This window comes from Erithacus rubecula (assembly GCF_903797595.1).
Source record: "Erithacus rubecula genome assembly, chromosome: 11".
Classification (NCBI taxonomy): Eukaryota; Metazoa; Chordata; class Aves; order Passeriformes; family Muscicapidae; genus Erithacus; species Erithacus rubecula.
The window spans coordinates 23,078,475-23,092,843 of NC_136663.1; the positions used below are offsets into that span (position 1 = coordinate 23,078,475).

Here is a 14,369-nt window from a genome sequence, read left to right on the forward strand (position 1 = left end):
GGTTGAATCAGCCATAACTTGCAGTGGTCCTCTTTCTCCATGGCCACTGTGTAGCTCCTGCTTGAGCACTGGCTGTGAGGGTTAGTTGTGATGCCTTGTGTTTTAGCTTTTATATTTTTCAGACTCTCTGCTCCTTGGTGTGTAACTCTGAAACTTCATGTTAGGTGTTAGTAAGTTCTCTTCAGGGGGTAGTTAGACAAAACAATCCCTTCCCAGCTAGAGAGTCAAGGACAACTGGTACCCAAAAAGCAGAGCAGCCAAGGGAAAGGGGGCAAGCCAGAGGATTGAGACTTCATAGCCTGGGGCTGTGGTTGGACAATTGTAGCTGAACCAAAACTGATAAAAGCGTGAAACTCGTGACCAGAATCCATCTTGGGTTTGACTTGGGTGTGGCCCTGGCCTGACTCATGTACTGCCCAAGGTGCATCCTTTCAATAAATACTGATTTTATTCCTTTTGCTCTGTCTAGTCTCTGTTCTAGGCCTGCCTTTCCAGGCATCAGCTGTGTCCCTGTTGCTGCATTGTATCCTGGAGACGTGTGGGAGCCAAAGTCCTACTTCAGCTTGCCTTGCAACAGGTGAGTGTCTCTGTTCCTGGGAAGAAAGTCTAATAGCAGGGTATCCTGATAATGTCTTGATAATTTGGTCTGTTTCCCCAGGCCTGTTGCCAGCTTAATAATCAGTAACTGGATTTTCCATTCTTACCCCTGTTCTGGGTAGCAGAGGTTGAGGTCTAGCAGTAGTAATCACATCAGTCTCTGATCCCTGACAGTGCCTTTGCTGCTCTGTGTTCCTGGTTCCTGAGCCTCTCTTCTTCAGAAGGGATAGTGTTGGGTTTCTTGCTCTTCTGTGGTGCTGCTGAAGTTGCAGTATTTGCACAGAGCCAGTTCTTCTGAGATGATCATTCTTCTGTTTAAGCACAGGCTGCCAACTCACAGAATTAAGAATTCAGAATTGCCAGTGGTCTGCAGTAGCCCTTGACTTGTCCTAGAATTTTCTTTAATAAAAGAGTGGCTCTTTAATGAAAGTGGAAGGACTTCTATATTTTCTCTAGAAATACAGAAGGAATTGCAAAGCCAGGCTCTCAGAAGGCAGGACAGCTTTTAAGTTATACAGCCCAAATCTGACCTCTGAGCGTTGCAGGTTCTGATTGCCTGGTTCCACAGCTGCTGCTTGGCCTGATGCTGCCTTGCTCACTGTGGATAATCAATCTGCATTTGTGGTTGTTTCGTGGGGTTTTCATTTTCCTTCTTGCAGCTCTGAGGTTGTGCTTTACTTGTGCACTTAAGCCCTGCCCCAAGGTCAGAAACACAAGTTGTCCAATAGGTTCCTCTGTGGTGCTGCTCATAAGAGTCTGAGCAGCTGCAGTTCATGGTGTGTTGGTAAGAAAGCAGCTCTGTAAATGGGGAGCTGAGGCACGCACAGGGTGCTCAGCCAGTTCTGGGTGCTCTTCTGGGGAGCTGCCAGGAATTCTCTCCTTTTAATTTCTGATGTCTGAGAAATGGAGTTCTGTGGCCGAGAGCTTGGCCCATGTGCAGACCTGATCGTGGGTCTGTCCTTCTGCAAGGGTCTGGCAACAAAGGATGTGAGAAGTTTATTTTAAGCTTTGTTCGATTGCATAGCAGCTGTAAAAGAAGCGAGGCAGGAATCACTTTTTTTGTCAACTTTGGTTTGCCCCTCCTGAGACTTTATTTGGCTTTTGTGCCTTATTTCCTACACCTTAAAAAAAAAAAATTGCTGGAAAAAACCTACCCATGTAGAGTGTTATTTCATCTCATTCAGTGAGTGTTTCTGCTGTGGAAGAAGTATACTGTGACAAAATGAGGGGCAGGATTAGGTCTTTTTTGTGTGTGTTTTATGGGTAGAGGAGAGGGCTGGGCTGTTCACCACACAGGCTCATCCTGCTTGAATCATGGCCAGGCAGTGCAAATGAGATGTTGTCCTCCCTATGGAGCACCAGTGGGGAGGGCAGGCTGTGCAGACAGAATTTGTTGCCTGGTTGACACCAGGGGAACCATGGGCTCTGCTGGTGGCCCAAGAGCAGGTATTTGTTCCTGCCATTGCTTCTCTGCAGGCTTGTTCCCAGCCTATCTTCCAGTCCCTGCCTTAGTGGTATTCATGGACCAATCCTGCTCTGAAGCTCTGCAGTGTCTCATTCCACTTCTTGTCTTGAGATGTTGTCTGGGTTTCATCCTGTTCCCCTGTGTCTGATAGACCTGCTCCATCCTGGCTTCTTTATTCCTCACATCTTCTTGTGTGACTGATGTGACCAGAGGGTGCAGCTGTCCCTGCAGTGGTGACATTGTTCGTGTCCCTGCTCCCCAGCCAGTGTCTGTGCCCTCCCAGCCATGCTGGCTCTGTGCTGTGGGGCTTGGGAGCATTCCTGGCTGGTGCTCTGCTCTGCAGAGGCTTTAATGATTTTCCATTTAACTGTGATTAACCTGACAATCAGGGCATTGTTTATTGCATTCTGGAAGAGTTGTGGTGGCAAGATTTCTAATTTTGGGATGAATCAGCATTAACAATTAGGCAATAAACAAATACCATTTATTTTACAAGAGACAGACAGCAGGATGTTTTCCTCTGCCAAAACATCTATCAGGCTATTGCCTATGCTGTAGCTGGTAAGGTGGGAAGGAGCAATAATTCCTCACTCATAGAAAAAAGATAAGTCATGAGTCTTCATGGGCTGCCAGTGGGAGGGATGCTGAATGACAGAGGGGGTGTTGCCTCCTCCTCCTGGTCCCACAGTCTGGTGATTATTACTGGCTGTTAGTGCACAGGCCTGTCACACTGGAGCCTGGATGTTACTACAGTGTGTTAAATCCCTTCAGACAGACAAACTCACCTGGTTGGTGCTTAATTTACAGCACTCTCCGGGATCTTTCCATATGGGTCCTCTGTCTTAGGAGGGAAGAAGAATTAATGATAAATGAATGAAAATTTTATATTGTTCTGAATTAGGGGGTAATTTTTGGCCCCTACTTAACCTTGCTGTCTTTCAAGCTATTGTCTCTTTTAGTAATTATCTGCTTATATTCCTGATGGTAAAACTTGCCTTGTAGAAATGTTGTGTTGATGAATTCCTCAAATTCTGGTTTGACCAGAAGGCAAGGAGGCCTGATCACTCTAGTGCTCATGGCTTTCAGAGCAAGTGCCGAGGATTCAAGCTCTGCCAAGGAACACTGCCCACCCTGCAGCTGGTGGCTCTCAGCACCCAGCCTAGGCTCTGTGCACATCTGGAAGGTGCTGGGCTGTCAGAGGTGCTCCTGAGCAGGCACTCTTGCTGTCCTGCTTTGCTGGGGGACACGTGTCCTCTTGCCCCTTTTGCCTCCCAGGGGTGCTGGTGAATATTTTTAAACATTTTGCCCTGCTAGCAGGAAGGAGTGAGTAGATGGCTGGGAAACTCCCTTGGCCCCAGCTTGGCTGCTGTGCTTCTTCTTGCATCTGTGTGGCTGCCCAGGCTCTGCCACAATAGAAGTTGAATTGCCTCTGGTGGCATCTCTGAGCTCACTTTCCAGTCATGTGTAAAGGCAAACTTGAGCAGGTAGCCAGGGGTGGCTTGCTGTGTGTTTTTAAAAGTGCTGCCCCTGAAGAAGTGCTGGTTGGCTGGACAGTCAATGTACTGGTCTTGTTCAATTGTCTGTGCCTCTCTGCATCCCTTTTATCTCCTGTTTGCATCATTTTTCTCACTTAAATGCACCCTTTCTGCAGGCCACAAAGGCTGGTGTGAACACAGCCTGCAGCAAGGGGATCCTGCTGAGTTTGCAGGCTGGGGACTTCCTAGCCTGGCATATGAAAGTGCTGGGACTCTAGCTCATCATTACTCATCCAGCCTTCCTGGTCTGCCTTAAAGCAGTCCTGGGGTGTGCCTGTGCCAATTTCCTCACTTGCTGTGGTGATTGACACCTTGCACTGTGAGGTGCTTCTCAAAGGTGCAGCTCTGCTGAGGTACTGCTACAGGCTGGCAGACACTGAGAATGTTATTTTTCAGTCTAGCAGGTAGTTGTTTCTGGTTTTTCCCTTTTGACCTAAGCCTCAAGTATCATTCTAGTAGCACTGCCTCTCACCTAGCAGGAAACTTCACAGCCTGTGCTGGTGGGACCTTAGTGCTTGAGGTAGGGCACTGTGTGTCAGTATCTCTCTGCATGGGCAGCACCCCTCTTTTTAATATCTTCCTCCTTTCTTGTTTTTTACCTTTCTTTTTTCCTGTATTCCTCCTTTTCTTCATCACACAAGCTTATCTTTTTCCCACTGCTTTTCCTTCTCTGCTGTGGGTTAGGGTCCTTCGGATGGCTCAAGCTGGCAGTAATTTGGGATATGGACACATTGGGAGCTGTTACCAAACTGTGAGTGCTTGAGTTCCCTACTGAGAGCAGAAAGCTGAGCTGCTGGGGTCGAGGTGCAGCATATGCCAGGCCATGCACATACACTGGAAACTTGCCCAGGGCAGGATAATTAAGGGAGGCAGTGTTTCCTCAAGCAGACTGCGCTCTTGCTTGCTAAACAGTCTTGTGATTAATATCTTATTTAGGAGGATTTTTAAGACATGTGCTTACACCAAGTTTCTTTTAGAAGTAGGGGAGAGGTTAGAAATATAAACTCTGTAAAGGCCCTTCTGTGTTTCCAGCAAAGCTCACCAGGTGATTGCAGTGCATCACTGCTTTTGTGTCAGAGTAGGCAGTAGGTTTTGCTGTGGCTGGCTCAGTGGGAGAGGGATCCTTGAAGGGTTTTGCACGTTTTTGTACAGGCTGCATTCCTAAGATCTCCTTAGGGACCCATAGCTGCAGCACTAAGGGGGAGTTCTTCTGCCCTGATGTCAGCATTACCAGCTCGCCCTGGCTCCTGGTGTTAGGCTGGCGAGTTCTGCAGCCAGCAGGTGTTCACCAGCAGACTTTGCCTTCAAAACAAGGCTCTGTGTGGTGTTTTACTCAAGTAATGTTTCAAGGTGTCATTAGCTAGATTGCTGGCCTTATTCAGGTCATGTGGCATGGACACAGCACCCATCTGCATGCTCTGGGTGTTTCTGTGCCACTGCTGATTTGCTGTGTGCTCTTGGCTGGTGGTTATAGTCTCCTGTCCAGTAATTTCTGATCAATCTGATGTAGCTAACACCTTCACTCTAATTTTTTTCCTAGGCTAGAGAACTCAGTTTAGAGGGACATGGGAGCATGAAGAATTGCATGGAGGGCATGGATGTACTGTCCATGGTGGAATCTCCTACAGCTCTTACCTGGCAATCTGCTGCTGCCTGCAAGGGATTGACAGGAACATCTGTGGACAGCAAAGGAATCTGGAGATGAAGGTGATGACCATGGCTCTTCCTCTTTTTGGTTTTTTTTTCCCTGCCTCTTTTTTCACTTCCACAAGTCTGCAGCAAGAGCAGAGGTACTGTCAGTGTGACAAGGCTGCATAGATTGAGGTACTGCTGCTTGTACTGCAGTACATGCAGAGTTGGGAGGGTAGTAAAGAAAATGGGGAGGGCTCCTGATACTTCTTTTGCAACTATCCTATATTTCTCTTTTAAAGCAAACTAGAACATTTATTGTTCTTCTTATGGGAGCCCTTGTGGAAGCTGATAAGTAATGGTTGTGCACTAGGGATAAGTCTGATATCCAGTGTTTATTCTGACTTGCATAAAATGAATATGAGATGTGTACTGGGGCTCATTTTGGTAAAGCTTTCCATAGAAACCCTTTGGGGACATTGCCTTTGGCTCTAGGTTGGAGTAATTAGCTGCCTACTTACACAGCTGACCTCTGCTGATCATGCCTGAAGTGCTTCTGTTGTCAGTGCCACTACTTTTCCTATCACTCTTCCCCACTGGTGTCCTGCTCCTTAACACAGCACAGCTGCTGCCCTCAAGGATGACAAACATCAAGTGAGCAGTTGCAGTGACTGTTTCTGATGCTGGGACCTCCCTTTTTTTCTCATGCATGGAAAAGCTGACTTGCTAGGAAGCAGTTTTAGAGACAACTGCAAATATATGTCTTGGGTTTATGCCTCTTTCTGTGTGTGAAGAAGGTTTGGGAGCACCTCATTGTATAGCTGCTTCTCTAAATATCTGACTTGCTGGCATCAAGACAGCTAGCTGTTGCTCCTTACTTCCTCTTCTGTTGGAAACATGCTAATGTCCTCTCCTCCACTTAAAACCTGATCTTTAATGTGGAAAATACACTACCCTTTCTTCTTTCTGGCTGAGCAGAACTTCTATCCTCCAGTGTTATATTACCTTTAGCATTGCAAACTGCAACACTTGGGCAAGGGTGGTGGAGTTCCAGCAGCCTGCTTGCATCTGGCCTCCTGGACTTCTAGCCCCAAAGAGGGCAGAGAGCAGCCAAAATCTGCACAGAGGTTGAGACAGAGCAGTATGGAGCCTGGAGGGCATTGGCAGGAGTGGGAATGCTCTGCTGGAGGTAGGTGAGTGGTAAATACAAAAAAAGCATAGCTCATTGCCTTGGGCATCTCTGGCAGTTGCTCTTTGCACAGGGAAAGAAGAAAACTAAGCTGGAGACAGCTTAATTTCAGTTAGATGGGATTTGGGTGGAGAATAAAGGATTAAAGAAGCAGTTCAGGCAATCCTCTGCTGCAAAACTTCATTTTGGTTGTTGTACAGAAACAAAGTTTTTTAGTTCTGTTTTTCTTCCTTGTTCCTCTGTGAAAGTGCTGTGCTCGCTGGACAGATGTGACTTGTGGTGTGATGCCAGGTGAGATGCTGAAGTGGCTGGGTCCCATGTGGACATGGGAGCCATCCTCTCTGAGGCTGTGGCAGCACAGGGCACATCCATGTGAGTGTGCAAGGCACAGACAGGCAGCCGACTTTATTATCTTATAACATAGTGTGGGTGTGGAGTGGCAATTATTTTAGGTTCTGTGGATGTGGCTCAGTAATTTCAAATGTGGTTAGAAGTGTGTTTTAAAAAATTGAGGTGAACTCCCTAAAGTCTGCACCTGGGGTAGCAGTCATTAATTTTCAAGTGTGATATAGCTCCCCTCTCCCTGGACTACTGGCCTTGATTGTCTGCCTTTGGGACAACTGAAACCCAAAGCCAAGCTGATCTTTCAAGCTCAGAGACACTTTTTGTGTGAAGATATTCCTTTTCTTAATGAGCATTGGTAGCACTGAAGAGTCACCTTCTGTTTGTGCCAGAACAAAATCTTAAGCCCCTTTTGAGATGCTCAGAATTCTTCCTTGTCAAACCCAGCCCTCTGTTACTAGGTCTGGTTTCAGACTAGGTAGGCCTGGTTAGGCCTGGCTTGCATGATGGCAAGGCTGCTGGAGGAGACAGATATTTGAAAACCAACAAAGTGATACATTTGGCCTGTAATATCTGTATCTCTGTCTACCCTCTTCACAGCAGTTACATTGTTTTACATGTTAATATCTGAAGTGGAAAAGGGATTTCCCTCTGGAATAGGGAAGTAAAACCAAAAATAGGCACATTCCCCTTCATGCCCCAGTGCTCCCTGGGGGTGTGTAGGAGCCTCTGATCCCTTCCTGCTTTAGAGGAGAGGATAGGGATGTGCTTTGGTGTGTTGGGTCCAGGTTTAGGAGTGGTTTTCCAAGGTCAGTGTCCAAGCAAGTGGACACCAGCAGCAAAGCCTTCAGCCATGCACTGAAATAGTTTCCCTTCAGGATAAAGGGATGATGCACATGGAATGGTATTGTGTAAGGTTAACAGTGCCATTAATTCTGCCTGTGCTGAAGTGCAGTGTGAACCCCTCTGCTTGTTTTGGCTGCAGTTTTGTGTGTGCTTCACAAAGAGTCCCACCAGTGGCTCTGTCACCTCTCTCACACTGGTGGCTGCTCTGTTTCTGAGTACTCATGCCTTCTCCTCTCTCTGAGGTCTGTGCTGTGGCAGGTGACTCTGGGGGAGCCAGACCCTCCAGATGAGTGTGGGGAATTTCTGCTCTGCTCCCCTGCTCTCATGCAAATGATTTGTCACCTCTTCAGGCCACAATCTGTTGAGATCTCCAAAAGACTTGTGGTATTCAGTCAGCTTTTAAAGACCTCCCAAAAATGGTTTGGGAGGTTTGCTGCAAGTTTCTAAAGCACTTCCCTGTTTGAGATGCCTCCAGATAATGAATGCTGTACAAAGATCCAGACAAGATAAAGAACCTATAAACTGGGGCTGGTTTGCAATTTTTAGCCTTGTACTTTGGGGAAAATTGCTTAATTTGCTTAAATTGCTGTTCTAGCAGACTTCAGAAAACATTAATCAGGCTGATGCATTTTAACTAGTGATTTCTATATTTGTTACTTTGGAGTGAGGAATAAAAATTCGGAGCTAAAACCATGTGAAAGTAATTTCCCTTGACAACATACAACTCTGGCCTATATGCATGTTGGACAGCTTATGAAAAAGCTTTTATTTCTGAAATGTCGCTGTCTTATGAATGCATTATTTCTTAACTCAAAAGTAGATGAAGCTATGTATATAAATATGTAAGTACATGTATTCATTATGAATCTGAGAGTTTCATTGGAACAGAACCGCTTCAGCTGAATTGGCCTGATTCTTCAAAAATAATTAGAAAAAAGCCCCAAGAAACCAAAAAACCCCACAAAACCAACAAAAAAAACCCCAACCCACCACGAAGACAATGCAAATTAAAAAACAACAACAAAAAAAGCAAAATAGAAATCCTAGAATAGTTTAAGACAACTTTGCTAGGCTGCTCTGCTGTTTTTCTTTGCTTTAATATTAAAAGTGCTGTGGCTCCTCTACATGAGAGGAGTTATTCTAACCAGCATACCCAGGGCTTGAGGATTCTCTGCCAGTCTAACCTCAGGGGATAGTCAGCATGAGGAAGGGGGAAAAAAACCAGTGTGCCTCTTGTCAGGAGATATCCAGGACTTTTTACCTTCAGGTGCCTATGCAAGTTTAAAATACAGTATGGTAGCAGCCAAGTTCCCATCCTGCCAACCTGGAGGGGAGTTTGTGGACAGGAGAGTGAGGTACCTTGCTGTCAAGGATCCTTCTGGCAGGGAAAGGAAGGAAAGGGGAGATGAAGGGTCATGTAAGATCAGCTCCTGTGAGACTATGGTGCCATTCTCATCTGAAATGCTTAAAAATTTGTCCCTTGTTCACTTGGAGTGAAGGTAGGGAGATTTGTTTAAATAGAATGAGTGAGCAACTGTTAACCTACAACTTGTTGGGAGGCAGATCAAAAGTCAGCTTTGTTTAATGTTCAGTGAACTTTAAGCCCAGTGCTTTCCCACTTTGAGCTGGGATTGGATGTTGAACAGCAAGAAGAAATGGCCTTGTGCTGAAGGGGCCATCAGATCCTCTCCCAGTGTGGAACAGCGTGGGGTGTTGTGGCACTGAGATCACTGCTGTTGGAAACGCCCTGCTCTAAAGCAGTTAGGCATGGTGTCCCCCCAGGGTGTCCTGGGAGTACCCCAGCAGCTGGGCAGCCACCACCAGCCTGTGGAACATCTCTTCTGCATTTCTGCAGGCTCCTTGTCTGCACAGGGGCACATCCATTCCAGGCATGACAGATGGCTGACTTCTGTGTCTGGAGAGAAGGAGGAAGTCTGGTGTCTCTGTGGCCAGGTGGCACTGGGTGACCAGAGGGAGCTGTGTGTGCTTGTGAGCAGGAGTCCAGCCCTTGGCAGTAACATCCTCCTCCTGTTCCTCCATGTATCATCCCTCCTCTGAGATTACATCCATCCTTCCAGCAAAGGGCTGGCTGGTTGTAGGAGAAGATGAGGACCTTTCATTGCTCTGGGGGGCTCAGAGAGCTTTTTGAAGTCTTACAGCCCCTTTCTAACACTGCAGAAATGTGTTGTACTAAAGGCAGTATGAGAGCCAATATTGAATGGAGGAGATAGAAAAAATGTCTGGTGCCTCCTTTACTGCTTTAGGGAGTAACTTGTGTTTTCATTGGAATTATCTGCCTGGATCCCTTAAAGTCCCATGTATATGAAATATCTTAAATACCAGAGGGCGGAAAGCTGCCTGCTTCAGGGAGTGGGAGTTGGTTCAGATCCATGATAAGTCCATGCCCCTGTTATCTGCAAGCTCTGCTGCCAGACTTGGTTCTGAAGTGCTGACTGTAGGAGGTGAGTGATATGTTTGGGAGCAGGAGCTGGGTAGTGCTTTCCAGGCTTTACACCTGTGTTTCTGATGGTGGAGAAAGCAGGCTAAAAACACTGGGAGGAGGTGATAAAAGATATTAAAGTGTCCTTTATTGCCTTGCCTTTATTGTCTTCCCAGAGCCCCAGTAAGCTTTATATGTGTTTAAAGCATGATGTTTTCCTCCCTTCAGCAACTGTCTAGACTTGTGTTTCACATCAATTCATGGCATGCCAATAGCAACACTGGTTCATCACTGGGATGCTGTCAGAGTGTGTAAGTGGGAAAGAGACAGGGAATTCTTTGGCTGTAGTGTACATGGCACCATGGAGCTGCCAGATGGGTGGTGTGCTCTGTTTGGGTGCTGACAGCTGGAGGTGGTGCTAGGCTTTGCCAGTCCTCCATCCCACCAAAGAGGGGGTATTGCACATCAGAGAGACACCTGCTTGTTCCTGCTAAATGTTCTCCATGGTGGATACTTAAGCAGAGGACATCATCTTGGGTTTGGGTAGGAGATAGTGCTGAACCTGCTTTTCTTTCCTAAGCATCTGGGAGGATGCTGAGGGAAGAAAACAGCGAGGAGGTTTCAAATGCAGTCTTTCTCATGAAAGTTGTATGAGTGTTCTCTGTTCTTCTAAATATGTACATGAAACTTTGAGGGTGGAGAAGTGTCTTAAGCTCTTTAAATGGCTTTCAGTATGTCTAGGCACCTGGTTTTGTGCTATACATTGATATTGCCTATGATTTATACAACTGAATTGTATTTAGGCAAGGTTGCTTCCCTGGCAATATTTCTGTGGGCTTATTGACAGTAGGTATGTTTGAAATGCTGATACAGGGGCATAATGTTCCCAGAGAAAGGTGTTTGAAAAACAGGACAGCACTTACTACTGAAGTTCAAGAGCTCCCTGTGTGAGAATGTGACTTGATGTGCTTTGGCAAAAGATATTTGACATCTGCTACTGCAGATACTCAGACTTTTGAGAACCTGGCTGCTGCTTTGACATTGAACAATATGCAGGATCTTGGAGTGCATTGATTCCTGTGTATCTGCTGCAGCCTGACCTGAGCTTGGACCTGGGCTTTGTCAACAGCTTGTGTTGAGTTATACCTGCCTTGCCTCTGGTTATTTCACTCTCAGTTTAACCAGTGGAAATGGTGATGCATGGTAGAAGTGGTATCAATTAAGCTTTCCTATTGCTGTGGTTATGGAGACCAAAATCAAGTGGTTTTGATTTGTGGAAGAACATCTGATTATTGTAACATGTTTTTTGTTCCTGCCTCCTTCCTTATCAGAGACAAAATAATTAACTCTAGTTTTGAAGTTCCTATTTGTCTTCCATGCCTCAAGTTCCTTGCATAGAAAAGAACTACTTTGATTTTTGCTGGATAAATAATTGAGGTGCTTGTTACATAATTGTTTTTACAATTTCTCTTGTGGTTATTTCCTTTGCTGGGTTCCAGTGGTTGCCCTTTCTAATGCTCTCCTAATTACCATCAAGACCTGCCTTTTTTCACCACCTGATAGTTTTTGATGAACAGTCTTCACAGTTCTATGTGTTTTGGCATTATAAAATACGTATTTCTTAATGAAAACCAGTTTATTTTAAATGTAATGCAGGAAGTGTTTTGCTTAACATAGAGTAGTTTGAGGAGGGCTTTCTGAAGTCAATGCCAGAACTGACACTTTGCTTTTTTCTTCCAGTGAGGTTGGTGTGGTAGAACAGTGCTGTTTGTTGAGTACCAGCCCTGCCATCCCCAACAGGGATGAGCTCTGGGTATGGAGAGAAAAATAAATCTTTGTACCACTATTGGACTGAAAACCAGGATTGGTAGATCTAGACTTTTGCAAGTTTATTTCACTTAGTGAAAGGCTGGGTCTTAGATTAAATTGAATTAGAGTCTTATTTGAGCAAGTTGTAAAGAATTACTGCATTGTCCTTGATTCAGACACCTGCAAGGGCTGGTGTCAGATGTGTTCTCCTGAAGGGTGGTGTCTCTGCAGCTGGCACACGGGGTTTTATTGCGCCGATCACGTGTCTTGGCACACGGCGATGTTTGCAGAGGCATTAAAGTGCTGACCTGCCACATGCTGTTCATTTCAAATAAGGAAGCATCCCCCGTTTGTTTTGAAGGATAAACATCTTAGAGGAACACATACTTGGGGGAATGATTTGAAGGTGTAATGTTCCATGTAAATAGTCACAAATGAGCGATTGCATCCTGGTCTTTAGAGCTGGGCATGATGCCCAAAGTTTGAGCTTTCATGTTTTCTAGATTCTGTACTGCATTAGTGTGTAACTCTGAACTTCATATAAAGTGTTGGCAAGTTCTCCTCACAGCTCAGTCACACAAAACAATCCTTTTCCAGCCCCAGAACCAAGGACACTGCTGCAGCTTCAGCCCAAAAAGTGCAAACAGTGAATTGAGGAGAGAAACTGGGAGGATGGGACTGCAGCACCTGAGCTGGAATTGGACAATGAACCCCAATATGGAAATGGACCAAAACTGATAAAAGTGTGAAAACTCCTGACCCAGGGTCCATCTTGGGTGGAGCCAGGGCTGGGCTCTTGCACTGCCCAAGGTGTGTCCTTTGAAAGCCTTTTTAATAAATATCTACTTTATTCCTTTAACACTGGCTAGCCTCTGTTCTAGGTAGCCTCTCAAGGCATCACATGGGGTATGAGGATTTTTGATGCTGGCTTCAATTGGGAATGGCTGTGATAAAACTGACTAATGATGAAATCCTCACTTGTAAACCCTGACACTGGGGTCTGGGTACAGAAGAAAAAACAGCATTTTCAGGAGTTGGTGCTGTTCATGCATGTACTTTGCCAGTTTCGCCGTCAGCTGGAGAAGTTTTAGAAATGGAAAAGGGTTGTTATTAAGAGGGGTCTCCAGGTATCTTGCTGAGTGAGACCTCCATGGGCACTTGCCCATCAGGAAATGGTTTCTGTGCTGAGCTGCACAGGGAGCTGCATGGTGGCACCTGGCAGCCTGCATCCGAGTGGGAGCATGCTGCAGGAGAGCAGAGCTGGCCTGGGGCATGCAGACACCCCATGTACATGGGCTCTCTTTCCTCCATTGCTGTAAACAAGGAATATCCAGCAGCTGTCTGCTTGTCTGTGGGGTAGGAAGGGGGTTTTGTAAGGGAGAAGTGCTGGTCCCACCAGCTGAGGGCTTGGTCCTGTTATGGAGTTCATAAACATGCTGTCTCTCTGAGCAAGTAACCCACCAAAGAAGAGGCAAAGCATGGCCCACTACATTCCCTCTTTAATGGCTCAGTATATTTCATAACTGGAATCTATATTATGAGCCACTAAAAGCACTCTTTATAGCAAGACTAAAATGTAAACCTTTAATTAGATGAAGTGCTGGTAAATCTGATATCCTGGATTTAAGTGGCTGAGAAAGCAGTTCTAGCTTATTAATATTATTACTATTATTGTTAGAATGCTTTAATGGTGAAACTTAAATGCATGTATATTGTGGTTAGGGTGCTAGATCCATATAGAATACTGGCATAATTATTACATATAAAAAAGCTGCTGCCCTTCAGAGAGGGCTGAAGGGAAGGCAGAGTGCTGCTAGGCACAGCCACTCTCCAAAACCAACATGGCACATAGAAAAGAGCAGGAATAAAGGGCTGACACAGTCAGAAACAGAGGCTTCTCACTTATATTAAACCCCAATGTTTGTTGACGTGTAAAAGTGAAATGAAACACATGCTTAAACTTTCCCCTGTGTCTCCCTCCAGAATCTGCCTCTCCTGTTCTCCTGGGAAGATTTTTTTTTTTTCCAACTGTGACAGCAGCATATTTTCACTGGCACATGCAGAGATTTTTTAATGCAGGCAGGATTAACAGAATTATTTATTTCTTTACAAGTGACTTCAACCTATCACCTGAAATTTAACCAAGTTTCTCACATAAAATGCTTTTTTCCCCCTCAAATCTCTATGTAAAATTTCCTCATTTTCCCCTTTCTGTTTTGCTCTGTTTGGTGGCATTGGGAACATCTAAATGTATGGCTCAACAGATGTTTTATTTTCACAGCACAATGCTATTTTGGAAAGAAACCAAGAATTGCTAAAAGCAAGCCTTCCCTGCTTATATGTTTACAAATCATGATACACACAGTTGAATTAACAGGCTGGAATAATTAAGATATCAGAGAGATCTGAAACTTAACTCCAGAGGGACAGACCTTTAGCTTGGAAAATGTTTTGTCACCTTTCATCTGCTGTATCCAGTGTGTGGGAAGTGTAGCTTCTTCATTTGCCAAATGACAT

The 14,369-nt window shown here is 45.3% G+C and overlaps 1 protein-coding gene and 1 long non-coding RNA gene across 2 annotated transcripts in view; one reads left to right on the forward strand and one right to left on the reverse strand.

The window, feature by feature from the left end:
* LOC306806575 overlaps positions 1 to 14,369 on the reverse strand; it is a 222,926-nt gene that overhangs the window by 62,652 nt on the left and 145,905 nt on the right. The window lies entirely within an intron of this gene.
* The window catches only part of ST6GAL1 (ST6 beta-galactoside alpha-2,6-sialyltransferase 1), a 43,677-nt gene that overhangs the window by 9,976 nt on the left and 19,332 nt on the right, over positions 1 to 14,369 (forward strand). The window contains exons 2-3 of the mRNA XM_079315415.1: positions 470 to 577; positions 5,138 to 5,304. The gene's annotated coding sequence lies outside the window, so the exon portion shown is untranslated. The remainder of the gene's footprint in view (positions 1 to 469; positions 578 to 5,137; positions 5,305 to 14,369) is intronic.